The following is a 21049-nucleotide window of genomic DNA, read 5'->3' on the forward strand; positions in this document are numbered from 1 at the left end:
TTATTATTATTATTATTATTATTATTATTATTATTATTATTATTATTATTATTATTATTATTATTATTATTATTAACAGACAGCCTGGAGGTCTACAAGAGGAAGTCGACTAGATTCACTACCATGATAACAGACAGACAGGTGGCTGAAATGAGACGGTTCTCGTTTAGTTTTTAGGATGGCTATTAATAAATGTACCTATTTATTTAAAACCCATGAAAAAGGGAACCATCATAATAACACAGCTGGAGTCTAAATTACATTTATTAACTTAGAAATTGTAATGCTATACTATATAAATCAGATGAGTCATTTTGAGTTAATTGATAGGAAGATAGAAGGCACGGTTTGCATAATGTTTTTTTGGTTTGTTTTGGTGGATTGCTTAGACCATTTGTCTTCTTAATAGCCTCGACTTGTGTAAATGAGCTCAGAAAATGGCGTTGATGACAAGAGGTAATAGCCTGTTTATTTGTCACTTTTAATGTTAGACTATAAAGGTTCTACAAAATAGGAGTGAGAGTGACCATCAACAGTTATGTCTATAACTGATAGGTCTATTCGTTTATGTTTTAGCCTATTGTGAGTAGAATATGAATGCATAATGTTTTAGTTGAGTACAACCACACCACCAACATATTTATGTAGAGGCCACCTCTGAACAAACATTGGCCACCCTATAACATCCTAGAATCGCCCCTGGTCCCTGACCCATAAGATGAGATAAGATATTCCGGGGTGGTCATCTGATGCGCGGGCGTAAAAATACGCTCGCCTGACATATCGCCATGTAACTCGAGAACAGAGGCACGGATTTGGTCGCGTTCGAACGGGAACAAATATTATATCTTTATTTCTGTAATTTATATGTTTGGCAAAAGATGCAGCCTCGATCCGCTAGACACTCGTAAAGTGCAGTGATTTTGTGCGTTCCGCCCACACGCCGGCTCGTGCACGTTAAGAGGTTAATTGATCCCCTGACGGAAGTTCGGGCGTCATAGCAGCATGGGGGAGGGGGGAGGGGAGGTACAGGTATGGGCAGGGAAATAGTAGAAAGACATAAATATAGGCATATAGTTTTAGCATACCATGATATGTTGTAGCCCCAACCCAAACGGCTTTGTGCAAGCTGAACTGCTATTGTTATATGCTACTGTAAGCTACATAGCCAATGCTAGAACTTAGTCAGTGTGGAGAGTGTTAAATAAAATTAAATAAAATAGTTAAATAGTTCTACATTCTGACAGTCATCACTGATATAGAGTGTCTGGTCAGTAACATGGGTCTCCCAGTCCCTCCATTCAGGAGAGAGAACCCTAGATATTTTTTTTATCAAGAAATCTTGCCAAGCCCGATTTGCTTACTGTAGATTATTTTACTAGTTTCAAGGATACATTTGCTTAAAAGTAGTTTGTATTTCTTATGTTTGTCAGAGAGTTCCTCTCTCTCCTGATTTGATAAAGTGGGAACAGGATACCAGAACATTTAGTGTGTGTTTAGTTACTGCAGAGTGGAGGGACTGGGAGACCCATGTTACTGACCACACTGTTTGATTTCTAATCCATTTTTAACTTAAGAATCACAACTATTTATTATTTGTATTGTTTACCTTCCCTAGCAAAAGTGAAACACAAATCAGATTATGAGATAGCGATATACAATGTAATGGACCAAATCACAATTCAGCAGTGAATTCCATATTGTAGGCTATAGCGGTTTTTAACGATGCACAAGACCAAATCACTATAAATCAACAGTGAACTTCCCATGGTATCACGATTAATGGATGTGAAAGTAAAATGTTAATAATGTAAAACATTTAGAGGTGTAATATGTATTTATATTAAAGGTATTTATAGTAGTATTTGTGCTTTTATATTTATAATGTAAAAGCGTGTGGACTTGATAGGCTGGGATCATATCCTTGGTGAGACGGTTTTTGGTAGATGTCTAGTGTTTGACAAGGGACAAGTTGCAAAGCATTAAATGTCACCTTTAAATACTGTATGTGCTGGTGGACAGATCGTATCACGATGTATCCGTGTTTATGCACTTATAAAGCTACTGTATCTGTACGCCTTTGTCCTCTTCACTATGAATTGAAAATGGGGGACCCTGATGTAAACAAGACAAACGTCTTTCTCTGGTCTGCATCCCCTTAACAATTGTGTGTATTGAGCCGTGTATTGTACCCATTCTGCAATCTGTTAAATAAAGTTTTCATTCATTCATTCATTCATTCATTCATTCACACACTCTATATCAGTGATGGCTGTCGGAGTGCAGAGCTATTATCTTAACATAACCACTTATTTTAACAAACAAAAAAATACCACTTACAGTCGAGTCACTAAATCTCAAGCCCAAGTCGAGTCTCGAGTCCCCAGTGTTCGAGTCTGAGTCCGAGTCCGAGTCACCAAAGAAGAGTCTGAGTCGAGTCCCCATTACCCCGAGTCCGAGTCCAAGTCATCAAGGTTGAGTCCACTCCACTCTGGCAGTCAAAGAGCTGACATACAAATAAATAAAGGTCTACATTAAAAATAAATGACACACCAGTCACTGTTTCAAAGGGAGTTTATTTACTTTGTGACACAATAGCTAAACAAATGCACTAGCCATCAATATCTTATGCCACATGATTAGGGCCATTACCATTATTATAATTTTTTTTAAATAACTGTATTTATCAACCTGTTCCACTCGACGGGGTCGGTACCGACCCCTTTTGACATTATAATCATATAGGCATATTTTTATGAATGATGAAAATAATTTGTGATTTTAAAATCAACCACTATGTCACAAATGCATGTAGAATGTAAAACGTTAGGTTGGCAATAGTTTAGCAATAGGTTAAAAGTGTACTTATATCGTTTTAAGTTTTCGATATGCAATCGCCTATCTGACCCGGAACCGGAAATGGAAATGTTGAACCATGGTAATTGTAGTTTTGTAGAGGAGATTCATAGCTATCGGCCGATAATATCGGACATCCCTAATTTATTTCATAGATTTCTATGCATTTCAGGAGTTTGGGGGGCTGGCTCCCCAAAATAATTAAATAACATAACCCTAACCTAACCCTAAAACCGAAATAAAGTTAAAAAAAAAATAGTTACAAAATCCACCCATTTTCGCCCACAAATTGGCCAAAACCGGCCATAGTTTTTGGTGCCCTTCTGTGCCCTACTGAAGTGCTGGATCTAGATACGCCCCTGGTCATGAGTCCTGGAAATCAGTCCGAGTCCTGGACTCAAGTCCTACTACAACACTGCCTACAGCACCTTAAGTGTTAATGAGAACACACTGCGTCCGGGTTGGAAGCGGCGTCACGAGCAGTGATGCCAGTAACGCGTTACTAAGTAACGCGTTATTGTAATCTGATTACTTTTCCCCGAAAATAGTAATCTAACGCGTTGTGGAGATAAGAAAGTAGCGAGCCAGAGACGTGGTTCGAGTTGAGGTACTTTACTTCTCACTCACATAGCATTTACAAATAACAACAAAGTTAACCCGGAACCGGAAGTGGTATTTAACCTGTCCCCTAAACAGTACAACCCACACTCTTAAAGGCACAAGCCCACCTTGGTGAATGTCTCTTAATATAGGTCACCACACAGGCCCCCCCAGAATTCACCAATACAAAAACTGCAACTAATTAATAGCCAGTGAACAGTCCATCAGTGAACAGATCACAGCACGAAATAGTCAACGTGGAGGGGGACGGATCAAGCGGCCGAACCGACTGCGCTTAACCAGAGGGGGACTAAGGGAGATAAGTGGAACCAGCGGCCGGGCCACGGAAGGGGCCAAGGCCGGAACAGAGGATAGGGCAGGGGTCTGAGCCGAAACCGGGGGGCGCCCCCGCCGCGGGGGTAGGGCCAACTTAACTGGTTCGTCCTTGTCCAAGTGAGCAGGCTTAAGACGGTCTATAGTGACCCGCTCTGGCCTGCCTCCCATGTCCACAACAAAGTTTTTAGTGCCTGCCTCCAAGACACGGAAAGGCCCGTCATAAGGGGGCTGCAGCGGGGTCCGATGGCTGTCGTGCCGGATGAAAACATATTTGGCCAATGGCAGGTCCCTGGGGACGTAGGACTGGGGAAGGCAGTGGCGGGATGTTGGAATGGGAATAAGGGCATCGGCAACACCCCGGGACACTGTTCGATGGGAGGCGACGGACCAGGACGCTGTGGCCCCCGGAAGAAACTCCCCAGGGACCCGCAGCGGCTGGCCGTACACCAGCTCGGCGGACGAGGCCTGGAGGTCCTCCTTGGGGGCAGAACGAAGACCAAGCAAGACCCACGGGAGGCGGTCAACCCAGGCGCCATCCGTAAGGGCAGCCCGAAGAGCGGCCTTCATGTCCCTATGGAACCGCTCGCAAAGTCCGTTGCCCTGCGGGTTGTACGCCGTAGTGCGGTGGATCTTCACCCCCAGGTGCTCCGCAACTGCAGTCCAGAGCTCCGAAGTGAACTGGGGGCCCCTGTCGCTTGTGATGTCCCCCGGTGTGCCAAAACGGGCCACCCAGCAGCCGATGAACGCCCGGGCCACCTCCGCTGCCGTAGTGGAGGACAGTGGAACAGCCTCCGGCCACCTGGTGGTCCTGTCCACCATGGTGAGGAGGTGAGTATATCCATGGGAGGGGGGCAGGGGGCCCACCAGGTCCACATTCACATGGTCGAACCGCCTCTCCGGCACTATAAACGGTGCCAAAGGGGCTTTGGTATGGCGGTGCACCTTGGCACGCTGGCACGCCACACATGAGCTAGCCCAGGTCCTAACATCCTTCCGGAGGCCAGGCCACACAAACTTGACCCCCACCAGCTTAGTCGAGGCCTTCACACCTGGGTGGGAAAGGCTGTGGATCATGTTAAAAACCCGACGCCGCCAGGCCGTAGGCACCATAGGGCGCGGTTGGCCAGTGGAGACGTCGCAGAGGAGGGTGGCGTTAGCTGTGTCGAACAGCACATCCTCCAGCTGCAGTGCGGTAGGACCCGTCCGATAGGCCTGAATGTCCGAGTCCGTGGCTTGGTCTGCCGCCATGGCGGCATAATCGAGTCCCAAGTGGACGGACCCGATGACCGCCCGAGAGAGGCAGTCGGCGACAAAGTTGTCCTTGCCTGCCACGTGCTGAATGTCTGTGGTTAACTCGGAGATCGCGATAGCTGCCGCTGCTGACGTCCCGACCACGGCTCCGAGGTCTTGGCCATGGAGAACGTTAGCGGCTTGTGGTCCACAAAGGCAGTGAACTGGCGGCCTTCCAACAGGAATCTAAAGTGCCTGGTGGCGAGGAACAGACCCAGCAGTTCCCTGTCGAAAGTACTGTACTTACGCTCGTTGTCGCGGAGCTGTTTGCTAAAAAAGGCCAGTGGTTGCCAGGCACCGCCCACCCACTGCTCGCACACCGCCCCCCACTGCATAGTCAGAGGCGTCTGTCGTGAGGGCGACCGGGGCAGTGGGAGAGGGGTGCGCCAGCAGAGCAGCGTTGGCTAGCGCGTTCTTGGCAGCCCCAAAAGCGCTGTCCATCCCCGAGGACCAATCTAACTCGTCCTTGGGCACTTTGCCCCGCAGGGCCTCATACAAGGGCCGCATGAGGTGGGCAGCATGGGGAAGGAACCGGTTGTAAAAGTTCACCATGCCCAGGAACTCCTGTAGAGCCCGTACGGTGCGGGGACGAGGAAAACTGGCCACGGCCTCCACCCTGGCGGGGAGTGGGGTGGCTCCCTGTGGAGCGACATGGTGTCCGAGGAAAGTGATGGAGGACTGCCCGAACTGGCACTTGGTTGGGTTTACGATGAGGCCGTGTTTACTGAGCCGCTCAAACAGCTGCTGGAGGTGTGTCATGTGCTCCTCTATGGACGTACTGGCTATAAGAATGTCATCCAAGTATACAAACAAAAATGGCATGTCCTGGAGCACAGAGTCCATCAGGCGCTGAAACGTCTGCGCCGCCCCCATGAGCCCGAAAGGCATTCTTAGGAATTCGAAAAGCCCAAAGGGTGTAATGACAGCTGTCTTTGGCACATCCCGTGGATGGACCGGCACCTGGTGGTAACCACGCACCAGGTCCACCTTGGAGAAGATGACAGCCCCTGCCAGGTGGGTAGAGAAGTCCTGTATGTGCGGAACAGGGTACCGGTCGGGGGTTGTGGCGTTATTAAGGCGACGGAAATCGCCGCAGGGGCGCCAACCTCCGCCAGCCTTTGTAACCATGTGTAATGGAGAAGCCCACGGGCTGTTCGAGCGGCGCACAATGCCAAGTCGCTCCATGGTGGAAAACTCCCCCCTGGCGATTGCCAGCTTGGCTGAGTCGAGGCGCCGGGCCCGGGCATAGACTGGGGGGCCCTCTGTGGTAATATGGTGTTCCACACCGTGTTTGGCCACTGCAGATGAGAACGTGGGTGTGGTGAGGTCAGGGAACCCGGCGAGCAGGCGTTCATACGGGTCCCCGGTGGCAAGTGTGTTCAACAGGCAGAGAGCTCCGCCCCCCCCAACCGCCCCAAGTGTGCAGGGGTAAGACGAAAAAGAGAGGGCATCGATCAAGCGACAGTTTTTAACATCTACCAGTAAGCTGAAAGCACAGAGGAAGTCTGCTCCCAGGAGCGGCGTGGACACTGCAGCCATCACAAAACCCCAGCCGAAACGGCGCCCCCCAAAACACACCTCCACATACCTGGTGCCGTAGGTACGTATGGGCGTACCGTTCGCTGCGTCCATCTGGGGCCCGTGTCTGCCGTCCATGGTGTCCACGCCCTGTGCCGGCAGGATGCTGCGTTGCGCGCCCGAGTCCACCAGCAGCCGCCGGCCAGACAAGGAGTCGGTGATAAACAATAGCTTGCACCCACAGCCACTAATGAGCGCCGGCCCTGGCGTTTCCCTGCCCCTTGAAGCTGCATGGCTTGCGACACTGCTTGGCCCTGTCCCCAAACCTGGCATGGTAATAACAGAGCCCATCGTCGGGTTGGCGTCGGGCTGTCACCGCAGCCGCGGTGTCTGTATAGGCCTCCAGTGGTGGGGCAGAGGTGCCCTGGTGGGGCAGCAGCGCATGGACAAACTGCTGCTGCCTGTTGGCCAGGAAAACCCTGTCCGCTTCTGCAGCCAGGCCGCGATAGTCCTTGGTGGAGGAGAGGAGGGAACTCGCCAGGGCTGTGCGCACAGGCACTGGAAGCTGTCGCAAGAAAATGTGTGTAAATAGAAAAGAGGGATCAGCTGATCCCAGTACAACCAGCATTTTTTCCATCAACTCCGACGGTTTGCCATCGCCGAGGCCGTTGAGGGACAGCAGGCGGTCCGCTTTCTCCAGTTCTGACAGTTCATACAGTTTCAGAAGGAATGTCTTTAGCGCATTGTACTTGTCAGCTGCCGGCGGATCCTCCAACAGCATCATCGCCCGTGCCGTCGTTGAAGCATCCAACGCCGCCACAACATGGAAGTACTTAGTTAGATCCTGTGTTATTCCTCTCAGCTGGAATTGGGCTTCGATGTGTTGAAACCACGGCCGGGGATTATGCTGCCAAAAGTCGGGCAACTTGACGGTTGCAGCGTAAATGTTCGCTTGTAGCATGTTAGCGTCGTTAGCATTCGGTGCGGGTGCTTGCGGTTGCGCGACGCCGTTGTCTTGAGACATAACGCTAAATGCTGTTAACGTTACAAATGTTCTTCACAGGGTCACCAATGTGTAGAACACCAAGAAAGTAGCGAGCCAGAGACGTGGTTCGAGTTGAGGTACTTTACTTCTCACTCACATAGCATTTACAAATAACAACAAAGTTAACCCGGAACCGGAAGTGGTATTTAACCTGTCCCCTAAACAGTACAACCCACACTCTTAAAGGCACAAGCCCACCTTGGTGAATGTCTCTTAATATAGGTCACCACAGCGTTAATCTTTAAAAGCCAGTAATCTGATTGCAGTTACTTGTCCAAGTGGCTGTGCATTACTATTTCGTTACTATCTCATCATAAATTCATAATGCAGGCGGAATGCAGTATTTTATTTCGTTTTCGACAGTCAAAAATACATTTTGAGCTGTTTTTCTTTTGGGAGTGACGTGGTGTGGCAGTGAAAGGGTTAAATACAAGAATGTGTCCCGCGGCGTGACTGGTCCCTCTGTCTGTGAGTGACTCTGCTTTTGTCCAATCACATTCCCCATCCACAGTCTGCGAATCAGAGGCAGAGTAGGGCGGGTCTTCACAGCACGTCATGTGACATATGCGCCAATCGTGTGACAGCAGGGCTCCGTCGTCGGAGAATTCCACCCCAAAACGCTTGGCAAAATTAAAAGTGAAACCGCGGTTTCTGTTCAGAATTCCACCCCAAAACGCTCGTCTAAACGTAGCCTCAGTCACTACTTCACGGCGGAGGAAACAAAATACGGTCTACCGCTAAAAACAGCACATCCAATTGCATTGAAAGCATCTGGAATCACAACACTAGCCGACGCTTCGACTAGGTACAGGAGGGTTGATGGTGGCAGAGCAAAAGCTCTTATTTGCCAGATTTACAGTTAATTTACATGTTAAAGAGAGACTGATTGTATGTTTATAGAGAGACATTTATAAAAACAATTTAATAGTTACAGTTGATATAATTGAATAGTTCAGCCTGCATTTGTTAGATGTGATACACTGGTTTTGTAAAACCACTGGCTGGCTGCTCTAATGCTGTGAGAATCATAGACTGTTGCTTTACCATACTTGATGGTACAGAAGCTGAAGCACTAGTTTAACAATTTACGTTATGTGCAGAGAAACAAGTTAAAAACAATGTATGCACTTTCAATAAAGCATTTAAAAAAAACTGTTGGGGGAACGACGACGACTTCGTAACCTAGTTACTTTCAAAGTAACTAAGTTACTCTGATAATCAAGTAATCAGTAAAGTAACTTAGATTACTTTTTAAAGGAGTAATCAGTAATCAGTAATCAGATTACTTTTACAAGTAATCTGTGGCATCACTGGTCACGAGGTGGCCTGTTTTAACAGCAGCGTTTTACGAACATCACTAACACCAACAAACCTTTTTAACGGCCTCCTGGGTTCCCGTAAAAGTCACATTAAGCCGCCGCTGAAGGTTCAGACAGTCGCTGTTTGTGTGTTTAGGAAACATTTCCCCATGAAAGTCACGTTCAGGGGGGGGGGGGGCAGTGGCGGCTCTACCACTAGGGGCGCTAGGGCGCCGACCCACCTGTTAATTGAGAGAAGAAGAAAAAAAAACGTTTTTGTTTTTTGTTTTTTAGCCCTATAAATAATATAAACATGTTTAAAATTAATAATATTTACTCATTTAAGTATGTTTGTGTTTACAATGCACAATATAACTTAATTTTACAAAGATTAATAATAGTTTTCCTGAATAGGAAGTGACGATTCTGTCTGATATAGACCTTTTCATTACGTAGCCGCAGGCATTTCTCCTCGCCGTATTTCTCTCTGGTCTAGGCGCAATTGCGCCTGGAGTGCGCGTGCCCGCCGTGCACTGGTTCATCGCTGTATCCGTCGCAGCCACGCGCTTTGCGTTGAATATGATGTATTATGATGGAACTCGGGCGCTGGTTTGAAACGACCTAGCAAGCAGCCGAGCGTCTAAAAGCTCTCTGATTGGCCGACGCGGTACTTTCCGTAACCGCAGTTTGCAACATGAGTTTATGCTGTTGTTGTGTTGTGTGATGCAGATATTTGTCTTGGAGCGTGATGGCAAGTTCTTTCAACGGTTAGGCTTAGGCACTCTTTCAAAGTTGGTTAAGGTTAGAGTTTGTCTTAGAGCATGGCGATAGAACACCAGGTAGTTTGCAGGCTGTTCGAGGCGGAAATGGACAAAGACACAGCTCTTCACTCACACAGTACTTGTTGGCTAACAACAAGCTATATATGGATGCAGTGTGGAGGGATGTGCATGGACAATGGATGGACATCAACACAGGCTGGATGGACAATGCCATGGAGTGGATATACTTTATCAACAAGCCAACAACAAGGTAGATTAGCGATCTTAACTCTAGTTTAATACATGATACGTTGTCTACTGATGCCGCATAATATCAACAGCTGATTCGTTGTAACGTTACAGCTTTCAGCTAACGTTAGCTACTGCTAGCTGTTAGCTCCGTTATCTTAGCTGGCCACTTTTATAATTACTGCATGGAAACGGAGTAACGTTAACGTTTAAACGTTATGTCGAGGTCATACAATACTACAGTCGACATAAGGTTAACGTTACCCCGTTTCCATGAAGTGTTTAAATAGCAGCAATCTTGTTGAAAATGTAACTTTACTAAAATGCTCTCTCTCTCTCTCTCTCTCTCTCTCTCTCTCTCTCTCTCTCTCTCGCCACAGAGCCCCGCCAGCTCTCTCTTCTGCCTCCTTCCCTCTGTGATGCTCTCTCTCCCACTCTCTCTTTCTGTGATGCTCTCTCTCTGTGATGCTCTCTCTCCCGCTCTCTCTTCTACCTCCTTCCCTCTGTGATGCTCTCTCTCCCACTCTCTCTCTCTGTGATGCTCTCTCTCCCACTCTCTCTCTCTCTCCCGCTCTCTCTCTCCCACTCTCTCTCTGTCATGCTCTCTCTCCCGCTCTCTCTCCCGTTCTCTCTCTCTCCCGCTCTCTCTCTCTCCCACTCTCTCTCTCTCTCTGTGATGCTCTCTCTCCCGCTCTCTCTCTGTGATGCTCTCTCTCCCGCTCTCTCTCTCCCACTCTCTCTCTGTGATGCTCTCTTTCCCGCTCTCTCCCGCTCTCTCTCTCTCCCGCTCTCTCTCACTCTCTCTCTCCCGCTCTCCTTTATGTCATCTGGGGAGAAATCATCCACACACACACACACACACACACACACACACACACAATTGCAAACACAAAACGCCTGCATGCGCGCACACACACTCACACACTCACACACACACACAAAGATGCACAACCACACACACACACACACACACACACACACCCTCCCCCCGCCTCTGTGGGGCTGAGAGAATTATCTATCAGCCCGGCTTTGTCTTCCAGGTGGTAATTAGCAGTAGTTGTTGTTCGGCTCATCAGAAATCTCACACACCAATGAGGGTCATTATCTCCCCATCAGATAAAAGTCCAGACTGGCTCAGAGAAGAAGGGGAGGGTGTGTGTGTGTGTGTGTGTGTGTGTTATGTGATATGTATTATGATAAAAGGTGTCCACAGGGCTTATCAAACAAATAGCAAAAGATTGGAATTTCAATAATTTACATATAATACGAGAATTACGAGATGGAAATCTTTTGATTTGAACGTTTCATCCCTGGGCTAATTGTGATGTATTATAATTTCTGAGCGTTTTTTTTTTGTCTCCTGATTTTACAACTTCTCTTTTGAAACGTCTCTTTTCGAGTGAGCGGGGAGATGCTTGAGAGAGTTAACGGGAGCTGATTGCTCACAGAGGCGCCGACGATCATGTAAAGCTTGGTCCAAAATGTATGCAATTGGATGGACGAACAAACGCATCCTGATGAAATGTAATTTGGCATAGTTTGGAAGGTGAGATTGCAGCCTGTAATGCCGTAATGTCTTTCCAACATACAGGAATTTCAAGCCATTCTCTCCTTTTTTGGGGGGGGGGGGGGGGGGACAATTTTCCAACAATCCAGGATGTGATTTCTGTTCTAGGCATCGAATCAGTAGTACTCCAGTCATGGACTGATTTTCAGGACTTGTGACTCGACTTGGGGTTGAGCACTGATGACTCGGACTTGGACTCGAGCGTTGACTGAATTCGGACTCAGAAGGTGCATACGAGGACTTGATCAATTATTATTATAATTTTTTTGTAATAGGCCCTAAACATTTGGCATAAGATATTGATGGTAAAATAAATGGTAAATGGCTGCATTTATATAGCGCTTTAGAATTTGTTCCTCACATTTACCCATTCACTCACACACCGATGGCGGAGGCAACCATGCAAGGTGCCAACCTGCTCAACAGGAGAAATTAGGGGTTAATCCATTTAGACCTAAAACGCCTGCTAATAATGCATTATATAGCCTGCATATACACACATGCGTTTCCCGGTTTCAATGGGTATATTAATACGGTAACATTTTGCACATATTTAATTTTGTGCAAGGGCAGACACGTGTGTTCCACCTACATGCGGATTCACATCGATACCCTCACGTTCAGTACTTAAGATGCCTAAAGAGACACCCCGAATCGTGCGCTTTGGCATTTATGTTTAATGGAGACCTTTTTTTATTTGTATGTCAGCTCTTTGACTGCCAGAGTGGAGGTGACTCAACCTTGATGACTTGGACTCGGACTAGGGTAATGGGGACTCCATTCGGGCTCCTCTTTGGTGACTCGGACTCAAACACTGAGGACTCGAGACTCGACTCGGACTCGAGATTTAGTGACTCAACTATAACACTATATCCAGTTGAGAAGGGTAAATGCAAATGTAGTAAAAAAAATATTATTTTGTTGTAATTGTGCCCTTGATTGTACTTTGTGTCGTCGTGGCCAAGAGAGCAATCCTGATTTATTGCTCAGATCAAGATTTATTTTTGTTTGTGATGCTTTGGCTCGCGGGGGCGCCGGACTCCGGGTCGTCCGGGGTTGGGGTTCGCGGCTGCCGGGCCTGGAGATGGAGGGGGCTCAGGAAGCCCATTTTATAGTAAATGTGTTATTTTCCTTATACTTTGTGACAACTTATTTTAACTGGTTATGTATGTGTTCTGGGCCCCTTTGATTGTGTCGGAGGGTCACAGGCTCAGGGTGGGGAGGGCCCTTGGTTCCGGCCCTCGGCGGGTCGGGGTGTTAAAGAGGCATTCTGCTCTGACTCGGGGCTCTCGAGGGTTTGGGATCGTGGCTGCGATGGTTGGTGAGGGAGGGGGCTTGGGGTTTTAAATGTATAATCTGTCTATTTTTTGTCTAATCATTGTTGTGTTAGTTGAAGTTTTTGGATGTCTTTTTATGTATTATTGTTATTATTGTGTTGTGAGTTGTGTTGTTTCATGTTTGAACATTTAAAATTTTAAAGATTTGATCACAAAAAAATATATATTGATTTTTGTTTGGCCGTTAACTTTTTAAATGTGGCCAAGATCAGATTCCAGTGTGAACTGGTCAACGCTCATGAACTGACCCGCATGCGCAAATGAACAATAAAGAAGATGGATGTAAACATGGAGGACACTGAAGTCACAGTTTATGGTTTAATTTATAAATTGATGTGCAGTGGAGGCCAGCTGATTCGTGAGCAGATGATAATGGGGGCGAGGAGGAGGTGAAAGAGATACATTTCTTCTTTTCAGTATACTTGCAAACACAGACCGATTATGATACGTCCCCTCAAGTTTAGGACCACATTATGGAAGTGGCCTAAGTCAGAATTGAATAGATCAGATTTTTTTTTTTTTATTATTATCTTTTTCCGTTTTTCTCCCATTCCAATGTTAGTCGTTATGCCAATTCCCAATCCCCTTCCTGGTCGTTGCACACTCTACCCCTCTACACCTCTACCGTCGGTCTGGGAGGGCGGAGACTATCACATGCTTCCTCCGACACATGTGTAGCCAGCCCACCGCTTCTTTTCACCTGGCAGCGCGGACTCTCACTGGGGGAGTGTAACATGTGGAAGGTCACACTACCTCCCCCAGATCCTTCCCTCGCTGTGCAGGCGCCCCGACCGAACTGTAGGAGTCGCTGTTTACAACAACCAGGACCCACCCCACCGGCTTTCCCACCCGCTGACACTGCCAATTGTGTCAGTATGGACGGCCGACCAAGCCGGAGGTACCGCAGTGAATAGATCAGATTTGATGAGATGTGTGCCGTCGTCTGAGTCATATATGAGAGAAAATAATCAGATATGGACCACTTTTGCCTGCAGTGTGAACGTAGCATACATTACACACTCAACGGCTTACAGTACTTGGCATTTTTTCAAAAACCTGCTTACTCTTACAAATGCATATCGGTCCACGCATGAGAAAGCAAACCGCTCATCAAAAAAGTTCTTGTAAAAAATTAAATAAAAAAGATTAGTTAACTTGGAAAATTTTGTAATCTAATTTGTGGATCTATACACAAGGGGAAAAACGGCATGAATAAAAACAAGATTGGGTGAAAGATAACTATAGCTAAACTAATTCACACAACTGCTATGGAAACCGTTTTCCTCTGAAGTAGTAATAACATTAATAAAAATGTTAATAATAATAATCTAATAATAAAACAGCCTCGTTGACAGTTGATATGAATCAGACAAGCAATAGAGCTTTAACACTGACTGCCGCTACCCAATTAATTGTATGCAATAATAATGTGATAGATAACGGTGATAAGTGGGTGGATGTCATGTCAGCCATCGTTCTCTCCAAAGACAAACCGAGGACACGTGCGTCGCTTGGAAACGCCGGCATATAGAAAATAACATGCATCTTTAACGAGCAAACGCTCCGACCTGCCGCTTCTCTCCTCGCTGTAGTGCAATTTAGCCACAACGCTGCCGACGCGGAGGTCGAGGCTCGGTGTATCTGGACTCTAGCGGGCCAGGTGAACCGCCGATGAATAAATAATGGTTTCAGAATGAGGTCGTCTCTCCAATTCAAATCAGTGGCTATTCAATCGATGACCCATTGTGTCCTTGCTGTGGGAAGTTGCTCTGAAACGCTGACCGTTTTCCCCTCGCGGACAGGTCCGATCGGTCCAGGGGCGACTGCTTTGCTTGCTTAAGGCGAGACAGTACCCCCGAAATCGCCTTTTTGCTTTTTTTCGACGATATTGAGTTTTTGTTATATTTTGCTTCCTTAACATTTCTTATTTCAAACTGTTGGCAATACAATTTCGAAAACAGACAATTAGTTGTTTATTTTACTTCATTGTGTCTGATTGTGTCCATAGATCACAATTACAATACAGAACTTTTTGACATCCCTCAGTCACCTTCTCGAGCTCAAGACCAATGAGACAGAGCTCACGGTTGTGGCTCCCAAGGCGCTGCTCCAGGCAGGTTGGAGTAAGATCTGCAACACCCTGGACTGACTCATTGACTACTGTAATGGAGTCCTGTCTGGTTACCCAGCAACACCCTGGACAGACTCCTTGACTACTGTAATGGAGTCCTGTCTGGTTACCCAGCAACACCCTGGACAGACTCCTTGACTATTGTAATGGAGTCCTGTCTGGTTACCCAGCAACGCCCTGGACTGACTCCAGTACAGTATGTGCAGAACTCAGCTGCCTGCATCAATACCTACCTGACCGACTCCACCCCCTCCCGTAAACTGTGATCCACGGATCTGCTCTCCGTTCTGTTCCTCTAAAACACACGCACGCACGCACGCACACACACACACACACACACACACACACACACACACACACACACACACACACACACACACACACACACACACACACACACATTCTGTTCCTCTCAAACACACACACACACTGTTCCTCTCAAACACACACACACACACATTCTGTTCCTCACAAACGCACACACATTCTGTTCCTCTCAAACACACACACATTCACCCCCCCCCCCCCCAGTCTGCGGTCGGCCCGGCAGCGTGTGGAGGTCGCCTCAGCCCCGCTTCACATCCCGCCCACAGAGTGGATATCACCAAATGGAAATGACCGCAGAGGTCTGAGGGAAGACCCCGTTCCCCTCGTCCAACAGACACCTCTCGCACAGCGCGGCTCTGGATACAGCGGTGGTGGGCGGTTCACGACCAGGACCAGGCCTTTCCCGCACTGGAACATGTTCTCACGGGCAGCAGGCAGCATCGATGTGTCACACACACACATGCACACACACATGCACGTGCACAGATACAGGCACACACACACACACACACACACACACACACGCACTACACAGATAAGGGGCAGTAATTAGAATTTTTCCCCAGCTATATATATAATTTATATAACATAATTTTCATTTGCAGAGCAGTGACCCCTTGGAAACATAAAGGCGACCTTGGCGTTCCCCTGTGTAATGTGGAAGACCGAGAGCTCTGATGATCCCCTTCTTCAATTTAATCTCACCAGCACAGGGACTTGTATGGCACAGGAGGGGGGGGGGGGGGGGGGGTATAGGGAGGGTTGATTCAGCCATCACTCCATCGCTCAAAGTCACCAGACAATCCGTACATAGCGCGCACGTTTTTTTTGCTCATAATTATGTGACTCGGATCTGTTTTTTTCACGACAGTGTGAACGGCACAAATCACATGGAATCTGAGCTTTTCAATTCCACTTTCATATTTATTTTATTTATTTGTTTATTTGGAAGGGACAGCATGTATTAATGGACAATATGTTATGGTTTGTAACCGACCTCAAACGCAACGGCACAGACAGGAAGTTCAGAGTTAGCCAAAAGCTAGGGCGTATTTATTTACAGAGTCACAAGATGGATGAGGTACAGTAATCAAACAAACGGGGATCTGGCATGTGACGATGTAGCGGCTCTGCAGATACTCCCAGTAGATAGTGGTGAGGAATTGGCATGTGACGTTGTAGCGGCTCTGCAGATCCTCCCAGCTTTCACTCACGGTGGAAAACGGAGAGAGAGAGAAATCAGAAACAGCCCAACGAACACACAGAGGCAGAGAGGTGACTGAGTCCAGTACTAATCCCAAGTGACTTGATCTTCGGTGTACCACACACAAGTTAGCTGAGTCCAGTGAAAAACAACACGGTATTCTTCAGTGTTATTCTAACACACGAATTAGCTGAGTCCAGTGCAAAACAAAACGGAATTCTTCAGTGTTATCCTAACACACAAATTAGCTGAGTTCAGTACAAAACAAAAACGGTATTTCTTCAGTGTTCACCAAACACACAAAAAACTGATAATCCAAAAGGACTGTTTTCCAAAAACTCACCAGGGCGCAACGCGTAAAGCGGGAAGATAACGAGGCGCAGCTCCAAACGGGGAACCAGGTTCTCCACAGCGGTTCTCCACAAAAAGGTCCTGGAGAGAAAGAAGACAGGAACAGCGACGGGGAAAAGCAGGTATATGCAGTTGTATTCCAGAACGACCCAACATCGATAGCAAGGAGGTCTGTGTATATAAAGCCTTCAGGGGCGCTAATTACAAACTGTGACAGCTGCGGGATGAGATTGATACTTGCTCCAAAAGCGTGTGGCGGGGAATGCACCAATCAACACGGCACCTTAAAGGAACGGAGCGCGTGGCGGGGAATGCATCAATCAACATAGTACCTTAAAGGAACGGAGCGTGTGGCGGGGAGCGGACCAAACCTCACACAATACATACAATGCACTGTAAATACACAGGATTTAGCAAGGGATGCAAATGTCCATCCTCAGTCCCCAAACATAAAACAAATAAAATACAAAAACAGAGCAATATAAAAAAAACAATAATGTTAAAACAAAAGAACAATTATTTACAAATACATGGCTACAAAGCTAAAAGGACCAAGACCATAAAGGTCCTATATGGTCACTGGTTGGTGTTCTAGAAACCATTTATTTACTTTGAGTTTATAAGTAGTAAAAGTTGGACATTCTCGAATGGTGGTACTAGGTAAACTGTTCCACAACATACTTCCCTGCACTGACGAGACATTCTGACCGAAAGTGGTGCGTCAAGGCTGCACCTCGCAATCCTCTCTACAGGTCGACCTAGTCCTATGACCACGATCAGACTTTTGTTTTATGAACTCTCCCAGGGAGGAGGACAGAGTCTGTGTAATATCTTGTAAATCATATGTGGTCCTAAAGCAGATATAGGTCTTGTTTTTTTGTAATGCGACATCATGCCACTTTTACGTCACTCTAGATTGACATTTGACACAATTTTTTTACGGCCATCTTCTTTATTGTTAATTTGTGCACGCGGGTCAGTTCAGCAGTGACCAATTCACACTGGAATCTGATATTGTAGTTGCCACATAATTATACATTTAAAGAATAATGTGAACAGCCAAACAAAACAACATACTTTATTAATTTGTCTGAATATACCTGCATATAATCCTTCTATATACCCATGTAATTATGCATACACCTGCATATAACCCATATAACTCTGATATTTATATAACTGTATGATAGCATGTACAATAATGCATATATTATATATAATAATGTATACATATACGGTATATACAGCATTATTGTACATGCTATCATAGATTGACATTTGACACTATACTCAGTAGTACTCATATATAAATACTAATTTATATATGTGTTATACCCAGTTTAATCACCTGTACATACATTGTATATTACTATTGCACTTTACTGTTTGCACTCTTTTCATTGTACTGTATTTGTGCTGTATAATGACAATAAATGTAATCGAATCTAATCAATACATTCTATCTAATCTAAACACATCCTTGAGGGCGTATATACCAAGTAGAAAAACCTCATAACAAACCCGGCGGTAAACACGACGACCGCTGTGGTCCGGTCTCCCGTGTACCGACGTCGACCTCCTAATACCGGTACATGCAATAACGCAAATCATGAAATTCTCCAGCTCTCATTCGCATTTGCCTCCCTGTAATTGGAATGTTTAACATCCTCTTCTTCATTAGCGTGTTGCAGTGACTCTCACTCTCTCTATCTCTCTCTCTCCCTCTCTCTCTTTCAGCCAGAGGAAAAACTGATTGAGGTTTTAAAGACCTGCACTCCCAGTTGGATTGCGATAGCAAGGGCTTTTAATTAGATAAAGCTTGGCTGGTTTGAACGTAATACTTTACAGCCATGTCAGGCTAAAAGGGGGCCACGTGTCGTAAATATCGCCCAGGACATTAATAGAATTGAGATTAGAGGGGCAGAATGCGCGGATCAGCGTAATACAGCGGCCGGCGGTGTGGGGGACGGGGGGGACGGGACGGTGTGCGGCATCATACAGGTTGAGCTATTTATAGTCGGTGAAAACGTACGGACTCCATTAATATACGGCTTACCCTTTCTGGAAATGTAAATCACAAAGGGGTGTGGGGGGGGGGCTGCCTCCACATGCATGTTATACAGTAGCAGTGTGTCATGGCTGCTGGCAGCACGTCTCCAGCCTGGATTTACAGGGTTCCAGCATAGAGGGGGGGGGGGGGGGGGGGGGGGGGCGAAGAAAAGAAGATTGAGGTTCTTTCTTTTCTGTTCCTGGTGGGTTTTGAGTGTCTTTATCGTGCGGCAACAACATGGCATGTTTGTAGCGTCTCCTTTTGTCTCTGTATCTCTTGACGCGAGAAAGCACACAGGCTTGACCATATGGCTGTAAAAAGGTATTTTCTTAATTGCAAAAATCTGTATTTTTCTTAAAATAAAAATCTCAAACAGCATACTTGTTTGGCACGGTATTTCATAGTTGTTACACAAGGTCACACAAGGACAAGCGTGTATACCTTTGTAGTCAAGGACTAGGATCCAGATGTCTCAGTGAGCATTATAGCCATGAGAAGACTCTCAAACGGTATCTTTCCTTTCCATATGGTTGCTTCTACAGTGTTATTCACAGAGAGGGAGAGGGAGGGAGGGAGGGAGGGAGAGAGAGAGAGAGAGTGCGAGAGAGAGCAAGTGAGAGAGTGAGAGAGAAAGAGTGAGCAAGTGAGAGAGAGAGCAAGAGCAAGTGACAGAGAGTGAGAGAGAGAGCAAGAGAGGGAGAAAGAGAGAGAGGGGGAGATAGATAAAGAGCGAGAGAGAGTGAGAGAGAGCAAGTGAGAGAGAGAGCAAGAGCAAGTGACAGAGAGTGAGAGAGAGAGCAAGAGAGGGAGAAAGAGAGAGAGGGGGAGATAGATAAAGAGAGAGAGAGAGAGTGAGAGCAAGTGAGAGAGAGATCAAGTGAGAGAGAGAGAGAGAGTGAGAGAGAGAGCAAGTGAGAGAGAGAAAGTGAGAGAGGGAGAAATAAATAAAGATAGAGAGCGAGAGAGAGATAGATAGAGAGATGGATAAAGAGAGAGAGCGAGAGAGCGAGTGAGAGGGAGCGAAAGAGAAGGAATTGGTTGGGGTGAGGGAGGGGGTATCATAGCCTCCCTGGTCACTTCCACAGGGACCAAAGAGTGATCAATACGTTCCACATTTCAAAATCACATTGGATTAAGTCCAACAAGCCTGGTTTCTATAACCGCAGGCTCCCGGGTTCACTTGAAACAAGTCACGCTGAGCTCCGCAAGGGCCCGCCTCTACCCCCTTCTGAGATAACTGTCATCCCTTCCTCTCACTCTCTCTCCCTCCCCCTGGCCCCTTCTCTCTCTCTCCCTCCCCCTGGCCCCTTCTCTCTCTCTCACTTGCTCTTGCTCTCTCTCTCTCTCCCTCCGGCCTGGCCCCTTCTCACTCTCACTTGCTCTCTCCCTCTCTCCCCCACTGTCTGCCTCTCTCTCTCCCTCACACTGTCTGCATCTCTCTCTCCCTCACACTGTCTCTCTCTCTCTCTCTTGTTGGAGGGGGACACAGCGGCGGCCCAGGTCCACCTGCATGTACCGCGTGACACGCAAGAGCACATCCATCCAGCGCCGCAACCTCCTCTGAGTGACAAGGTCGACGTCGGCGCTCATAATGTCTTTAATCACTTCGCCGGGGCGCCCGGTCGCGGAGCTCTCTCTCTCTCTCTCTCTCTCCCCGCCATATGGTGACCTTCTGGCACCCAGGGGCCCTGGGACGAGGCGGTATACAGTAGGTGGCTATATTCACACAGCCACCCGTTCGGCGCGGGGTGGAGTAGAGAGAGTAGAGTAGAGAGAGAGAGAGACACGTACAGGTGACAAGACGAACCGCGGGCGCCGACTCCCCCCAGAGCCACAGGCAGGTGCGGGCGACATGACGGAGGAGCGGCGCACCGCGTGAGTTACGGCCGTTTGAAAGAGCCGTGTTAATCTTTCTACGGTTGAGCTAATAATGGCAACAACAACAAACAAACAAAAAAAGAAAAAGGGGGGCGTATTATGTTGAGTAAACTAGCAAGGGTGAAGGGCACAGTGAGAGACGCTTTGGTAGCGCTATGGCATTACGGTACACACATTACATGGTATTTACTGTGTAATTACATACATAACTTACATGGTATCCGATACATACTATATCTATATCTGTACAT

Source organism: Notolepis coatsorum (assembly GCF_963971535.1).
Source record: "Notolepis coatsorum genome assembly, chromosome: 4".
In the NCBI taxonomy this organism is placed as follows: domain Eukaryota; kingdom Metazoa; phylum Chordata; class Actinopteri; order Aulopiformes; family Paralepididae; genus Notolepis; species Notolepis coatsorum.